General features: G+C 47.6%; 1 non-coding gene across 1 annotated transcript; it reads right to left on the bottom strand.

Annotated features, from left to right (window-relative positions):
- Positions 1-12,061: 12,061 nt before the first annotated feature.
- On the bottom strand, positions 12,062-12,168 carry LOC127484975 (U6 spliceosomal RNA). Its single transcript, XR_007912178.3, has one exon. It is a non-coding gene; the product is annotated as a U6 spliceosomal RNA (small nuclear RNA).
- Positions 12,169-13,298: the final 1,130 nt, after the last annotated feature.

The raw sequence follows: 13,298 nt of genomic DNA, 5'->3' as shown, positions 1-13,298 counted from the left end.
AAATTTATGGGAGCCCAAGTACCTACAAGCAGACCACCTGTTTCCAAGCAATGGCACTGAGAATGCAGAAAGAACAGACCTGTGGGGGAAACATATTTCTGAGGCAGAATGGATAGCGTTTAGTCACTGGTTCTGCAGAAGTGAAGAAAAGGAGAGTCATGCTCGGTGCTGCGGCTCACTAGGCTAATCCTCCACCTGCAGCGCCAGCACACCGGGTTCTGGTCCCGGTTGGGGCGCCGGTTCTGTCCCGGTTGCCCCTCTTCCAGGCCAGCTCTCTGCTGTGGCCCGGGAAGGCAGTGGAGGATGGCCCAGGTCCTTAGGCCCTGCACCTGCATGGGAGACCAGGAGGAAGCACCTGGGTCCTGGCTTGGGATCGGCGCAGTGCTCCGGCAGTGGCAGCCATTTGGGGGGTGAACCAATGGAAAGACCTTTCTCTCTGTCTCTCTCTCTCTCTCTCTCTCTCACTCTCTAACTCTGCCTGTCAAAAATAAAAATAAAGAAAAATTTAAAAAAAGAAAAGAAAAGGAGAGTCGTGATAACACCCAGGCTTCTGATTTGCACAACCAGGTCTCTCCCTGAAATGGGTTGCGCAGAAGGAAAGAACACTCTCTGTAAGATGGTGCTTTCGTTTTAAACACGGCCACCATCCCCACATTGGATCGTGTCATTTCCAATTTGGAGACATTTGCTGATTCTTGTTGAACCCAGCCTCCCGTGAGGCATTTCAGAGGTGCAGGTTACCCAATCCGCCTCCTCCAGGTAAGCGCCTCTTACAGAAGGGCTCTCCTTCCAACCTGGAAAAATCCCCATTCACCTTGAGATAGAGGAAATCTCCTGCATTGCATATTTGATCCTGTTACTCTTACCCAACTTCACCCTCAGAATGCAAACACCTTAGCATGGGTGTTGTGGCTCGAATGTTTGTGTCCCTCCAGCATTCGCGTGTTGTAGTCCCATGTCCAACATGACAGTGGGGCCTTTTTGGATCAGCATTGTGGTGCGGAGGGTTAAGCTGCCTCCTGCGATGCTGGCCTCCTGTATGAGGGCCCCTTCGAGTCCCAGCTGCTCCACTTCCGATCCAGCTCCCTGCTAATGTGCCTGGGAAGGCAGTGAAAGATGGCCCAAGTGCTTGGGCCCCTGCTACCTATATGACCTGGATGGAGTACCAGGCTCCTGGCTTTGGCCTGGCCCAGTGCCAATCGCTGTGACCATTTGGAGAGTGAGCCAGCAGATGTGAACCCAGGGGACTAGCTGACCCCCTTTAAGCCCTTGCATCGCATCTGCTATGTGGAGACACGGGGTTCCCCTCCTGCAGTGGACACAACCACAGGGAGCAAGCCCTTCCAGGCACTGACTCTATCAGCTTCTTGACCTTGAACTTCCCAGCCTCCAGAGCTATCATCCATAAATTGCCCAACTCTGGTATTTCGCACAAACTGGCTAAGACGTGACTTCCAGGGTCCTGGGACAATCTGGACTCTCAGATGTTCTGCTTTTGCTCATCCTGGTTCCTCTGCCTGGAATCAGCCTTCCCCCACCCTCATGCTCTGCAGGACTCCCCCATAGCTCAGGACTTAGCCATGTGTCTCCTCCACTTGGGAGAAACTTCCTGTTTTAGACGTATTTGGAATAGTCAAGCTAAACTCATTGAAACAAAGGATCAAAAGGTGCTAGGAATAGAGGAAAATGGAATCTGCCCACCCACAGGTAGGAAGTTTCAGTTCTAAAAAATGAGTATGTTCTAGAGATTGGCAGTACAACATTGTGCCTGTAGACAATAATAATAATAGATTATTGTACACTTAAAGATCTGCTTTCTTTCTCTAAAAATTAAAATTGAAATAACCTGAGAGGCCAGAACTTGGCCTAGTGGTTAAGATGCCTGGATCCCACTTCAGAGTACCTGGGTTCAACATTCAGCTCTGGCTCCAAACTCCAGCTTCTTACTAATGTGAGCCCTGGGAGGCAGCAAGTGAAGTCCCAAGTACTTGGGTCCCTGGCATCCATTTGGGAGACCTGGATTGGGTTCCTGGCTTCCCCCTGACCCAGCTGTGGCTGTTAGAGGAATTTGGAGAATGAACCAGAAAGAAGAGGATTCTCTCTTTCTGTGTCTGTCTCTTTGCATCTCAAATTAAAAAAAAAAAAAAAATCTGTTGAGAGATGGATCTCATGGTCTGTGTTCTTATCACAATAAAATACAAAACATTTTTTAAAAAGTAGATGTAGGGAGGTGAGTGAGGGCTCTCATCAAAGCAGACAGACAGAACGTTGGTCCCTGGCTGGGCCAGCTATTACTTGATTGCCCCTGAGCTGCAAACCCCCATTCCTTGCCCCAGGGAACTATGCTCTGCTGACTACATTGCCCCGTTGCCAGCCGGCAATTGAGGGACACTGCAAGACTGGAAATGGAAAGGTGGGCTTTTCTTCTCCAAGCAAACCAATCAACGGACAAGGGTCCGTTAGGAGTTCAGTGCCAGTTCTTTGCAACCACGTTGGTGATGGCTCCCTTGTCATGGGTTGAGTTATGTCCCCACGCCCCAAATATATACCAAGTTCTATCCCCTGGTAGCTGTGATTATGGTCTTATTTGGAAATACATAGGGTCTTTTCAGAGGTATTTGGTTCAAATGAGCTCACTCTGAATTGGGGTAGGTCCCAATCACTTATGTCCCTATAAAAAGAGAAAACAGAGGCAGACATGCAGAGAAAATGATCCAGTGGAGACAGAAGCAGAGATTGGAGCTAGGCTGCCAGAAACCAGGGAATGCCAAGGACATTGTTGGCAACACCAGGCACCAGGGGACGGGGAGAAGTGTGAAACAGATCTAACCTCAAAGGGCCCCAAAGGAATGGGGCGTGCTGATACCTTGATTGCAGACTTGCCACCTCCAGATCTGTGAGACTACTAATTTCTGTGGTTTTAAGTCACCTCGTCTGTGGTAATTTATTACAGCAGCAGGAGACGCTAATGCAGCTCAAGGCGGTTGTCATACAGGAAGCAGCTGCTGGCTCTCAGCAGAGGCAGTTTCTATACCCTGAAGGAGCATGCCTGACCCAAGGCAAGAGAATGCAAGCTATAGGGGAGCCGGGAAGGATCACAGACACTCCGGGTCAGGTAGGGTCAGATGTTAGACTAATCACTGGGGTTAGAGTTAGCCTACTCAGAGAGGGGGAAATTGTGCTTGACAAGGGCAGGCTGCCCCGGCTCTCACTTCATCTGTCTCACTGCAGGAAACTCTATGAGCCAGACAGAATGTGGAATAAAATACTAGGAAAACCATCTGATGACTAGGAAATTTGAAAACTTGGATGAATGCACTAGTTTCTAGAAAAACACAAAACCTCAAAACCAGTGTTTGTATAAATATTATGGAAGCTTAAAAGTTATCAAAGGCTCTCTCTCCTCAAAAAAAAAAAAAAAGGCACTACAAAAAATAGAAAATGATCACTCATTTTATTAGGTTAGTGGTATATTAATTCTAAAACTAGCTGAGGGCACACAAGAAAATAGTACAACTAATTAAATCCAGCCGTTGTTGTTTTAATACTACATCTTGACCCAATAAGAGTCTTTGCAGGAATATAAAGATGGTTTACCAATAGAAAATTTATCAATGTATTAACCAATTAATACATGGAAAGAAGCAATTCAGTTAAGAATAGGCAGAGGATTTAAACAGGCATTTCATGAAAGAAGAAAAAACGAATGGCCAAGAGATATGTGAAAAATGCTCCATGTCATTAGCCATGAAGGAAATGCCAAGTAAAACCACAGTGAAGGGGCCGGCAGTGTGGCGCAGTGATGCAGTGCCACGCTGGCATCCCATATGTGCACCCGGCTGCTCCACTTCCAGTCCAGCTCTCTGCTATGGCCTGTGAAAGCAGTAGAAGAGGTCCAAGTCCTTGGGACCCTGCAACCATGCGGGAGATCTGGAAGAAGCTCGCTTCAGATCAGCTCAGCTATGACCATTGCAGTCATTTGGGGGGTGAACCAGCAGATGGAAGACTCTCTCTCTCTCTCTGGTTCTACCTCTCTCTGTAACTCTTCCAAACAAATAAAATAAATCTTAAAAAAAAAAAAAACACAGTGAGATGTTATCTCACTCCAGTTAGAGTGACTGTTATCCAAAAGACAGAAAATAACAAATGTCAAGGAGCCTGTGAAGAAAAGAGGAGTTTATACGCTGTAGGTGGGAGTGTAATTTAGTACAGCCATTATGGAAAACAGGGTGAAGGCTCCTTAAAAACTAAAAGAGCTGCTGGCACCGCGACTCACTAGGCTAATCCTCCACCTTGCGGCGCCGGCACACCAGTTCTAGTCCCGGTTGGGGCGCCGGATTCTGTCCCGGTTGCCCCTCTTCCAGGCCAGCTCTCTGCTATGGCCAGGGTGTGCAGTGGAGGATGGCCCAAGACCTTGGGCCCTGCACCCAAAAGGGAGATCAGGAAAAGCACCTGGCTCCTGGCTCCTGGCTTCGGATCAGCGTGGTGCGCCGGCCACAGCGCGCCAGCCGCGGCGGCCATTGGAGGGTCAACCAACAGCAAAAGGAAGACCTTTCTCTCTGTCTCTTTCTCACTGTCTACTCTGCCTGTCAAAAAAAAAAAAAAACCTAAAAGAGCTGCTGTGAGCTATCCACTTCTGGCAATAATCTGAAGGAAATGGAATTGGTGTATCAGAGAGACACCTGTATTCAATGTTCATTGCAGCACTAGGCACGATAGCCATGTGCAAGATATGAAATCAATCTGTGAGTCCATGGATGGATGAGTGCAGAAAGAAAATGTCACACACACACACACACTATTCAGCCATTAAAATAAAGAATGAAACTCTGACACTTGCTGCAGAATGGATGGAATTGGAGGTCATTATACTAAGTGAAATACAGCAGACACAGGAAGATAATTACTGCATGATCTCTCTCACTGTGGAAGTTTCAAAAAGTCTATGTATGGGGTCGGCGCTGTGGCATAGTGGGTAAAGTTGCTGCCTGCAGTGCCAGCATCCCGTAAGGGCACCTGTTCGAATCCCTGCTACTCCACTTCTGATCCAGCTCTCCGCTATGGCCTGGGAAAGCAGTGGAAGATGGCCCAAGTCCTTGGGTCCCTGCACCCGTGTGGGAGACCTGGAAGAAGCTCCTGGCTCCTGGCTTCAGACTGGTACAGCGCCAGCCATTGCAGCCATCTGGGGAGCGAACCAGCAGATGAAAGACTTCTCCCTCTCTGTGCCTTTACCTCTCTGTAACTCTGCCTTTCAAAATAAATAAATATTTTTAAAGTCTATGTAAATTTAGAATAGTGCTTACTAGGCAAGGGTGGTGGTAGGTGGAGATGTAGAGGCAGATAGGCTAAAGGATATGAAAAGACAGAATGGGTTCTAGTGTTCACAGCACAGCCAGTTCACAGTTATGTATGATGTACTGTGTAAAGAAGCAGAAGAGAAAAATAAATTAATTCTGCCGGCGCCGTGGCTCACTAGGCTAATCCTCCGCCTTGTGGCGCTGGCACACCGGGTTCTAGTCCCGGTCGGGGCGCCGGATTCTGTCCCGGTTGCCCCTCTTCCAGGCCAGCTCTCTGCTATGGCCAGGGAGTGCAGTGGAGGATGGCCCAAGTCCTTGGGCCCTGCACCCAAATGGGAGACCAGGATAAGTACCTGGCTCCTGCCATCGGATCAGTGCAGTACGCCGGCCACGGCGGCCATTGGAGGGTGAACCAACGGCAAAGGAAGACCTTTCTCTCTGTCTCTCTCTCACTGTCCACTCTGCCTGTCAAAAAAATAAAATAAAATAAATTAATTAAATAAAATTTTAAAAGAACCAGAAGAGAGGAGCTGGTAGGCTCTAAATGTAAGGACAATAGAAGGAAATGGATATCCTAAATGCCTGGTTTGATTAATTTATATTATATCCATGTGTTAAAATATTGCGTACTACTCCATAGAGATGTACAGTATTGGGAGCCAGCATTGTGGCATAGAGCTACTGCCTGCAACACAGGCTGTCGCTCCCCCTCTTCGTGGAGGAACGACACAGGACCCTGCGCTGTTCTTTCGTCTGCTCGGCCCTCCCCGGGTTTGCTGCTGGTTCTTCCCAGGTTGGCTACTATCCCTTCCACCTCCGTGGAAGGGCAGTTCCCCCTGGCCGCATTCCCCACTTCCGCAGGGGAGCGGCACACCGCCGGCCGGCTCTTCTCGGGGGCTGCACAGGTTTTCCCTCAGATGTTCCCCATAGATGTTCCCCGGTGCATGCCGTCTCTCTCCTCCTTTATAGTCCTCCTCCGCCAATCCCAACTCGGCTGCCCACACGCCGAGTACGCTGCTCTCCTCCAATCAGGAGCAAGTCCTACAGTTTATTAGTTGAACTGGAGGCAGCTGTGCGGAAGCTGTTTACTTCTCTCCCAGCGCCATATTGTGGGAGAGCAGATGCATAGAATAAGTCTTAATTTCAGTAACTTAGTCCAGTCCGGATTGCTCCCCACAGATCCCCCTTTCTTTTTATTTTTGGCGTTGATACGCGCCTGTCTTCGGTGTCCCGCGGCACACACTCTGCTCTACTTGCTAGAGTTGCCACAGGCTCTTACAAGTCCTATCAGGCAAACCGAATCCGGGTCCTCTCTTCGCCATGTTGTGAGGAGGTTTTTAGGCGCTGATGCGTGCCTATGTTCGGTGCCCTGCAGCGCATGCTCTGCTCTGCCTGCAGGGGACTTACAAGACCTATCAGGCAAACCGAATCCAAGCCTTCTCATTGCCTTATTGTGGGGGAGACTTATTAGTGTTGGTTCGTGCCTATCTTCGGTGACCTGCAGCTCATACTCTGGTCGAGCTGCTTGCTGGCGCTTACCGCCTTAAATCAGGCAGACCGAATCCAAGCCTCCTAATTGTTACATTGTGGGGAAGCCTTACTGATGTTAATTCGTGCCTGTCTTCGGTGACCTGCGGCGCATAAGCTGCTAGCCGCCCAGGTGCTCATCGCCTCACTAATCGGGCAGACCGAATCCAAGCCTTCTAATTGCCATGTTGAGGGGAGGCCTTTCTATTTCTCTATTTCTCTATCTCCGGGCATTCCTATTTCTCCCATTTTACTTCTATCTTCCAGCATTCCTATTTCTCTCACTTTGCTTCTAAATTTCTATTTCTCTTATCCCCGCGGCTTCCCGGCACCTCGCCCCGCCGGGTTCCCGGCTCTGCGCCGCTTCAGCCCGCGCGCCTCTCTCATCTGCGCAGCTTCCCGGCTTTGTGCGGCTCGGCTTCGCGCGTACACTCCGCGGTCTCCACGCTTAACCCTTTCGCGTCTGAACCACAGCCTCGCGCCAGCGTTCCCTATCTATTCACGCCCCGTGCTCTCTCTGCACGCGGCGGCTTCCGCGAGTAACACAGCGTAGCTCACGTGTCCGCCACTAGCATTCAATCTAAGTTCCCCGGGCTAGCCTGGCGAATTCAACCCAGCGTACGTCTCTGCCCCACGGTTTGGCTTCCCGTCCTTTGCTCCCCGGGCTAATCAGACGGATCCCAACCTGGCTCACGTTTCAGCTTCTGGTTTCAACTTTTCGCCCCCTATTCCCGGGCTAACTTGAGAACCCCAAAGTGGCTTCCGTTTCCGCCTCGGCCTGCCCCCCACGGCTTCAATTTCCCTAACAGTTTTCTCTACCCGGTATGTTTCCCTAAGTTTTCTTCCAACAATATTCCTCCCTCATTTCTCCTGGCCTCTCCCCACAGTCCGCGTCCGAGTCTGTTTGTTCTAGCTTTCACTTTTGCTTTCGACCTTAGAGATTTCTCCCAGCTTCCCCCCGTAGTCCGTATCTGAGTCTATGCCTAGGCTTTCAATAGCTTCTTCCGGCACCCTTTTCGTCCGGCTTTTCCCTAGGCTGTTTGCTAGTCTCTCTCTCCGGTATTTTCCCTAGGCTGTTTGCTAGTCTCTCTCTCCAATATTTTCCCAATTCTTCCCGTTTCTTCCCTCCTAAGTTTCATATCCGTCCTAGGTTTCCTATCCGAGCTAGGTTTCCTATCCGAGTCACGGCACCATTATGTCGCTCCCCCTCTTCGTGGAGGAACGACACTAAATCCTGCCTAGGCTTCATATCCGAGTCACGGCACCATTATGTCGCTCCCCCTCTTCGTGGAGGAACGACACTAAATCCTGCCTAGGCTTCATATCCGAGTCACGGCACCATTATGTCGCTCCCCCTCTTCGTGGAGGAACGACACAGGACCCTGCGCTGTTCTTTCGTCTGCTCGGCCCTCCCCGGGTTTGCTGCTGGTTCTTCCCGGGTTGGCTACTATCCCTTCCACCTCCGTGGAAGGGCAGTTCCCCCTGGCCGCATTCCCCACTTCCGCAGGGGAGCGGCACACCGCCGGCCGGCTCTTCTCGGGGGCTGCACAGGTTTTCCCTCAGATGTTCCCCATAGATGTTCCCCGGTGCATGCCGTCTCTCTCCTCCTTTATAGTCCTCCTCCGCCAATCCCAACTCGGCTGCCCACACGCCGAGTACGCTGCTCTCCTCCAATCAGGAGCAAGTCCTACAGTTTATTAGTTGAACTGGAGGCAGCTGTGCGGAAGCTGTTTACTTCTCTCCCAGCGCCATATTGTGGGAGAGCAGATGCATAGAATAAGTCTTAATTTCAGTAACTTAGTCCAGTCCGGATTGCTCCCCACAACAGGCATCCCATATGAGTGCCAGTTCGAGTCCTGGCTGTTCCATTTCCAATCCAGCTCCCTGCTAATTGCCTAGGAAAGCAGCAGCAGATGGTCCAAGTGCCCCTACACCCATGTGGGAGACCAGGAAGAAACTCCTGGCTCCTGGCTTCAGTCTGGCCCAGCCCTGGCCATTGTGGCCATTTGGGGAATAAACCAGTGAATGAAAGGTCTCTCTGTGTCTCTCCCTCTCTCTCTGTAACTCTGCCTTTCAAATAAATAAATCATTTTTTTAAAAAAAGGAACAAGTATTGCATATTAAGCAAAACTTTTTTTAAAAAATAAGAAAAATGTTAAGTTTGATGGTTTAAAATCACAATTCTCTCATTGATACAGAAAAAAAATTTAGAATTTAAAGTTTATAATTCTTAAAATTACAAAATATAGGCTAGGGAGTTAGCCTAGCAATTAAGACACCTGTGTCTCACATCAGAGTGCCTAGGTTTGATACTCTGCTCCAGTTCCTAACTTCAGCTTTCTGTCAATACAGACTCTGGTAGGGAGCAGTGGTGGCTCAAGTAATAGAATTCCACCCACATGGGAGACCTGGATTGAGTTCCTGGCTCCTGGCCTTAAGCCGACATAAGGGAATGAACAAACAGATGGAAACTAACTCTCTATCTCTTTCTCTCAAGTAGATAATTTTTTAAAGACTGTTTCTTTAAAAAAATAAAATTACAAAGTATGAATACTAGAATTTTTCTTACCTTGGTAAAGTTTGTATACAACAAACCTACAGCAAAGTTAAACTTAACAGAAGCATATCCTTTAAGATCAGGGAAATGCCTTTGTAAAATTGCTTTGCTTAACACAACACTGCAGGTTCTTGAATTCTGAGAAGGGGGGAAATATATAAAGATTGTAACAGAAGAGCTAAAATTGCCAATATTTACAAATGGCATGGGCATTTAGAAAAGCAAACAACATCAACAATCAAGCGATTATAGAGATTAGCAATATTAGCAACCCAATTCCATCCAGTAGAACTAATACCATTTATCTGTAATAGCCAACTAGAAAATATATTTTGTCTGTTACTGAATAGACAGCATCCAGCATGCATAAGTACTCAATAAATGCCTGTTGAATGGCTAAATGAGTGTGACTTATGGTGGACTGGGTGACTGAGGGTTCTTCCAGGATTGACTCCATCTTCCCAGTCTTAGGGAGAGCCCTGCAGTGTAGGGTGCAGTCTGGGTGTGCTACTGACTGCAGGTGCAGTCACACCATGTATGATGTGCTGCCCACAATCTCTGCCCACAGAACAAACTACCTCCTTTTGGGCTTTCTTTCTCAAGACTGTGACAGAGGTGCAGAGGGCTTAATTCACTGGTTTATTTATTACTAGAACCAGGCCAACAACTGTGGTGTGAGAGTTCTTTATTACCCTTGGCTCACTTCCTTAGGTAAATGTGTTCACTAAATCAGTACAATCTTCCGGGCAGGTTGTTTTAATCAGTAGGAATTCGTTGAATAATAACAGATGAAGTGAAAACATCCTTGTTATTTAAGCTCTGGCCTTTGATTCTATTTCTTTTGGTCCCAAGTTCAAGATTAGATGATCACAGGTGTATTCTGGCATGCAGCCTCTGTACTCCATTCCTTAGTGATCTATTTGTACTTCAAATTTCATAGTAAATCCTAAAAAAAGGAGAACCTAGCAGCACGGCAAATAGGGATTTCTTCACAGATAGTCTTTGGCAAATGACTTCAAAGCGTCAGTGAACTTGTAGGCTAACAGCATTTTGTGATTAGCAATTTGATCACAACCGGCATTGGGACTGACCTGTACAGCATTTCTGAATTTTTATAAACAATGTTGGCAACTCAGATGGAATACAACTAACATTCTCCAGTGTCAACATAGACTTGAGACTTCCATGAACCTAACTTTATTTCATTTGATGTGAACTTATCATGGGCCAAGCATACATAGTTAGTTCCAAAACAGAGGTCTTATCATGGGCCAAGCATACATAGTTAGTTTCAAAATAGAGGTCTTATCATGGGCCAAGCATACATAGTTAGTTCCAAAATAGAGGTCTCTGTGAATAGTCACATTTGCAGGTTTGCAAGTATACTCATAGTTCATTCACACACATCGCATGAAGTCTCAGAATCAAATCATTCTCTTTAAGGCAGAGAAAGAAATGCTTCCATGAACATGTACTTTAAAAGTAAAATTACAAAACCAGCATTGCTCTTGAACTTCCTTTGTTGGTCATGTTTTCGAAACTGTCCATCTCACTGAAGGTGGACTGCTGGGCCAGTGGGCACTGGGGTGAGTGAGGAGATTCATGCAATGCAACACCACCAGTTTCCTTGCCACCCCCATTTGCACTTTGGTCAGACTTGCGTGCTTATGAATGAACTCTCTGCCTGCCCCACATAAGCCTATGATATTTTAAGAATGAATATTGGTTTCTCCCTCCTCCCTCCCGAAATCCATCCACTTGAAGGAAGGAGGAAATCCGCCTGTGTTGGCTGCAGTCCTTTCACATCCACTGCTCTTCACTACAGAGTCTACTGGGTCACTTCCATGGAGAAACTCACTTGACAGTCCCCCCTCTCCTCTGGCATTCTTCATGGGGCAAGCAGAAGAATCACAGAGCTCACACCATCCATTCCTACTGGGTTTATATCCTGGACCTGCTGGCTCACTGGGGACACAAAAGCCAGCTGCTGACTTGTTGACCACCGGAGAGCCACCAACAAAAATACCACTGGGCAGAGATTGAAGAGGACAAACCTGTTCGTCCCAGCTGGTTCCAGGGCACCCATCAGAGGTCATGTTGGTTCCTACATTGTCCAGCAGAGGGTGCTACCCACTCCTGCACGCTTCTCACATGGTTGATGATTGAATTCCACGATTTAAAGTTCTCATAACTTCCCTCAGAATTCACGAACGAAATACCTTTTAAAGCCAAGTACCTGGGGGTGGGCATTTGGAATAGGAGTTAAGATGCTGCTTGGGAAACCCACATCCAGAATCAAAGCGCCTGGGTTTGAGTCCCAACTCTGCTCCTGAGTCACTGGCGACAAGCGATGGCTCAAGTGGCTGTGCCATGCATGAGATACCCAGTTTGAATTCCAAGCTCCTGGCCCGACCCTGGCTGTTGTGGGCCTTTGGAGAGTGAACCATCAGATAGGACATCTCTTCCCCCTCCTTCCCTCCCTCCTTCTCTCTCTCTCCTTTTCGAACAAATTAGTTAAGATTTAGAAAATAAAGCACCTAAAAATGGGATCATATAGATGATCAGTTACGTAGACAACAGGGAGAAAGCTAAGAACAGCGCAACACTTGCTCTGTGTGCTTCCTTACAGGAAGACGGTGAAGGGGATTTTTGAACGGAACATACTATTTATTTATTTATTAAAAATATGGAATGCTTCATGAATTTGCATGTCATCCTCATGCAGGTGCTGTGCTAATCTTCTCTGTATCGTTCCAATTTTAATTTAGGTGCTGCCAAAGCCAGCACTGAACATACTATTTAAATTCTAGTGGTCTGAATGGAGGAAAAACATTTGCAACAAAAGATCAGCATGCAGGCTGACACCTATTTATTTTGTGTCTAAATAATCTTTGAAGTCATGTTGACAGTCACTTCAGAAATATTTTTATGATAAGATTTTACATGGGAAGTGTAAGGAGATGGGCCTCTATTAATCAGCACAGAACACATGCAGGTGGGCCCGGTTCCAGTCCCTGCTGTGAAGCACTGTGTGCCTCTGAAATAAATTGAAACACAAAACTTTTTTTAAAAAAAGATTTATTATTTATTTGAAAGTCAGAGTTACACAGAAAGAAGGAAAGGCTGAGAGAGAGGTCTTCCATCTGCTGGTTCACTCCCCAATTGGCCTCAACGGCTGGAGCTGTGCCGATCCGAAGCCAGGAGCTTCTTCCAGGTCTCCCATGCAGGTGCAGGGGCCCAAGGACTTGGGCCATCTTCTACTGCTATCCCAGGCCACAGCAGAGAGCTGGATCAGAAGTGGAGCAGCTGGTACTCAACCGGTGCCTATATGGGATGCTGGCACTGCAGGCAGCGGTTTTACTGCTATGCCACAGCGCCAGCCCCAAAACACAAAACTTAAAGAGATGTGAGTACTGAAAATTTCTGATGCAGCTTTTAAAAGTTGAGAAATGATAGGATTTTTTCACAAAGTTAGTTATAGGAAGCTTAACAATTGTACTCTAAAACTCACAATACTGGGGCTGGCATTGTGGCATAGTGGGTAAAGGTGCCGCCTGCAATGCGGGCATCCCATATGGGCGCTTGTTGGAGTCCTGGCTGCTCCACTTCTGATCTAACTCCCAGCTAATTTACCTGGGAAAGCAGCAGAAGATGGCCCAAGTGCTTGGGCCCCTGCGCCCGCGAGGGAGACCTGGAAGAAGCTCCTGGCTCCTGGCTCAGGATCGGCGCAGCTCCAGCCGTTGCGGCCAATTGGGAGTGGACCAGCCAATGAAGATCTCTGTCTCTCCCTTTCTTTGTAACTCTGCTTTTCAAATAAAGAAACATATCTTAAAAAACAAACTCACAGTATTAAAAGACAAATAACAAGTTGGTAATGGATAAAGCCAAGTACAACAAAGCACTAGTATGTTTATATA

The sequence above is a fragment of the Oryctolagus cuniculus genome, chromosome 1 (genome assembly GCF_051225735.1).
Source record: "Oryctolagus cuniculus isolate XC-2025 breed Fujian yellow rabbit chromosome 1, ASM5122573v1, whole genome shotgun sequence".
In the NCBI taxonomy this organism is placed as follows: Eukaryota; Metazoa; Chordata; class Mammalia; order Lagomorpha; family Leporidae; genus Oryctolagus; species Oryctolagus cuniculus.
The sequence above is the reverse complement of the archived record's forward strand: the minus strand, read 5'-3'. Positions and strand labels throughout refer to the sequence as shown.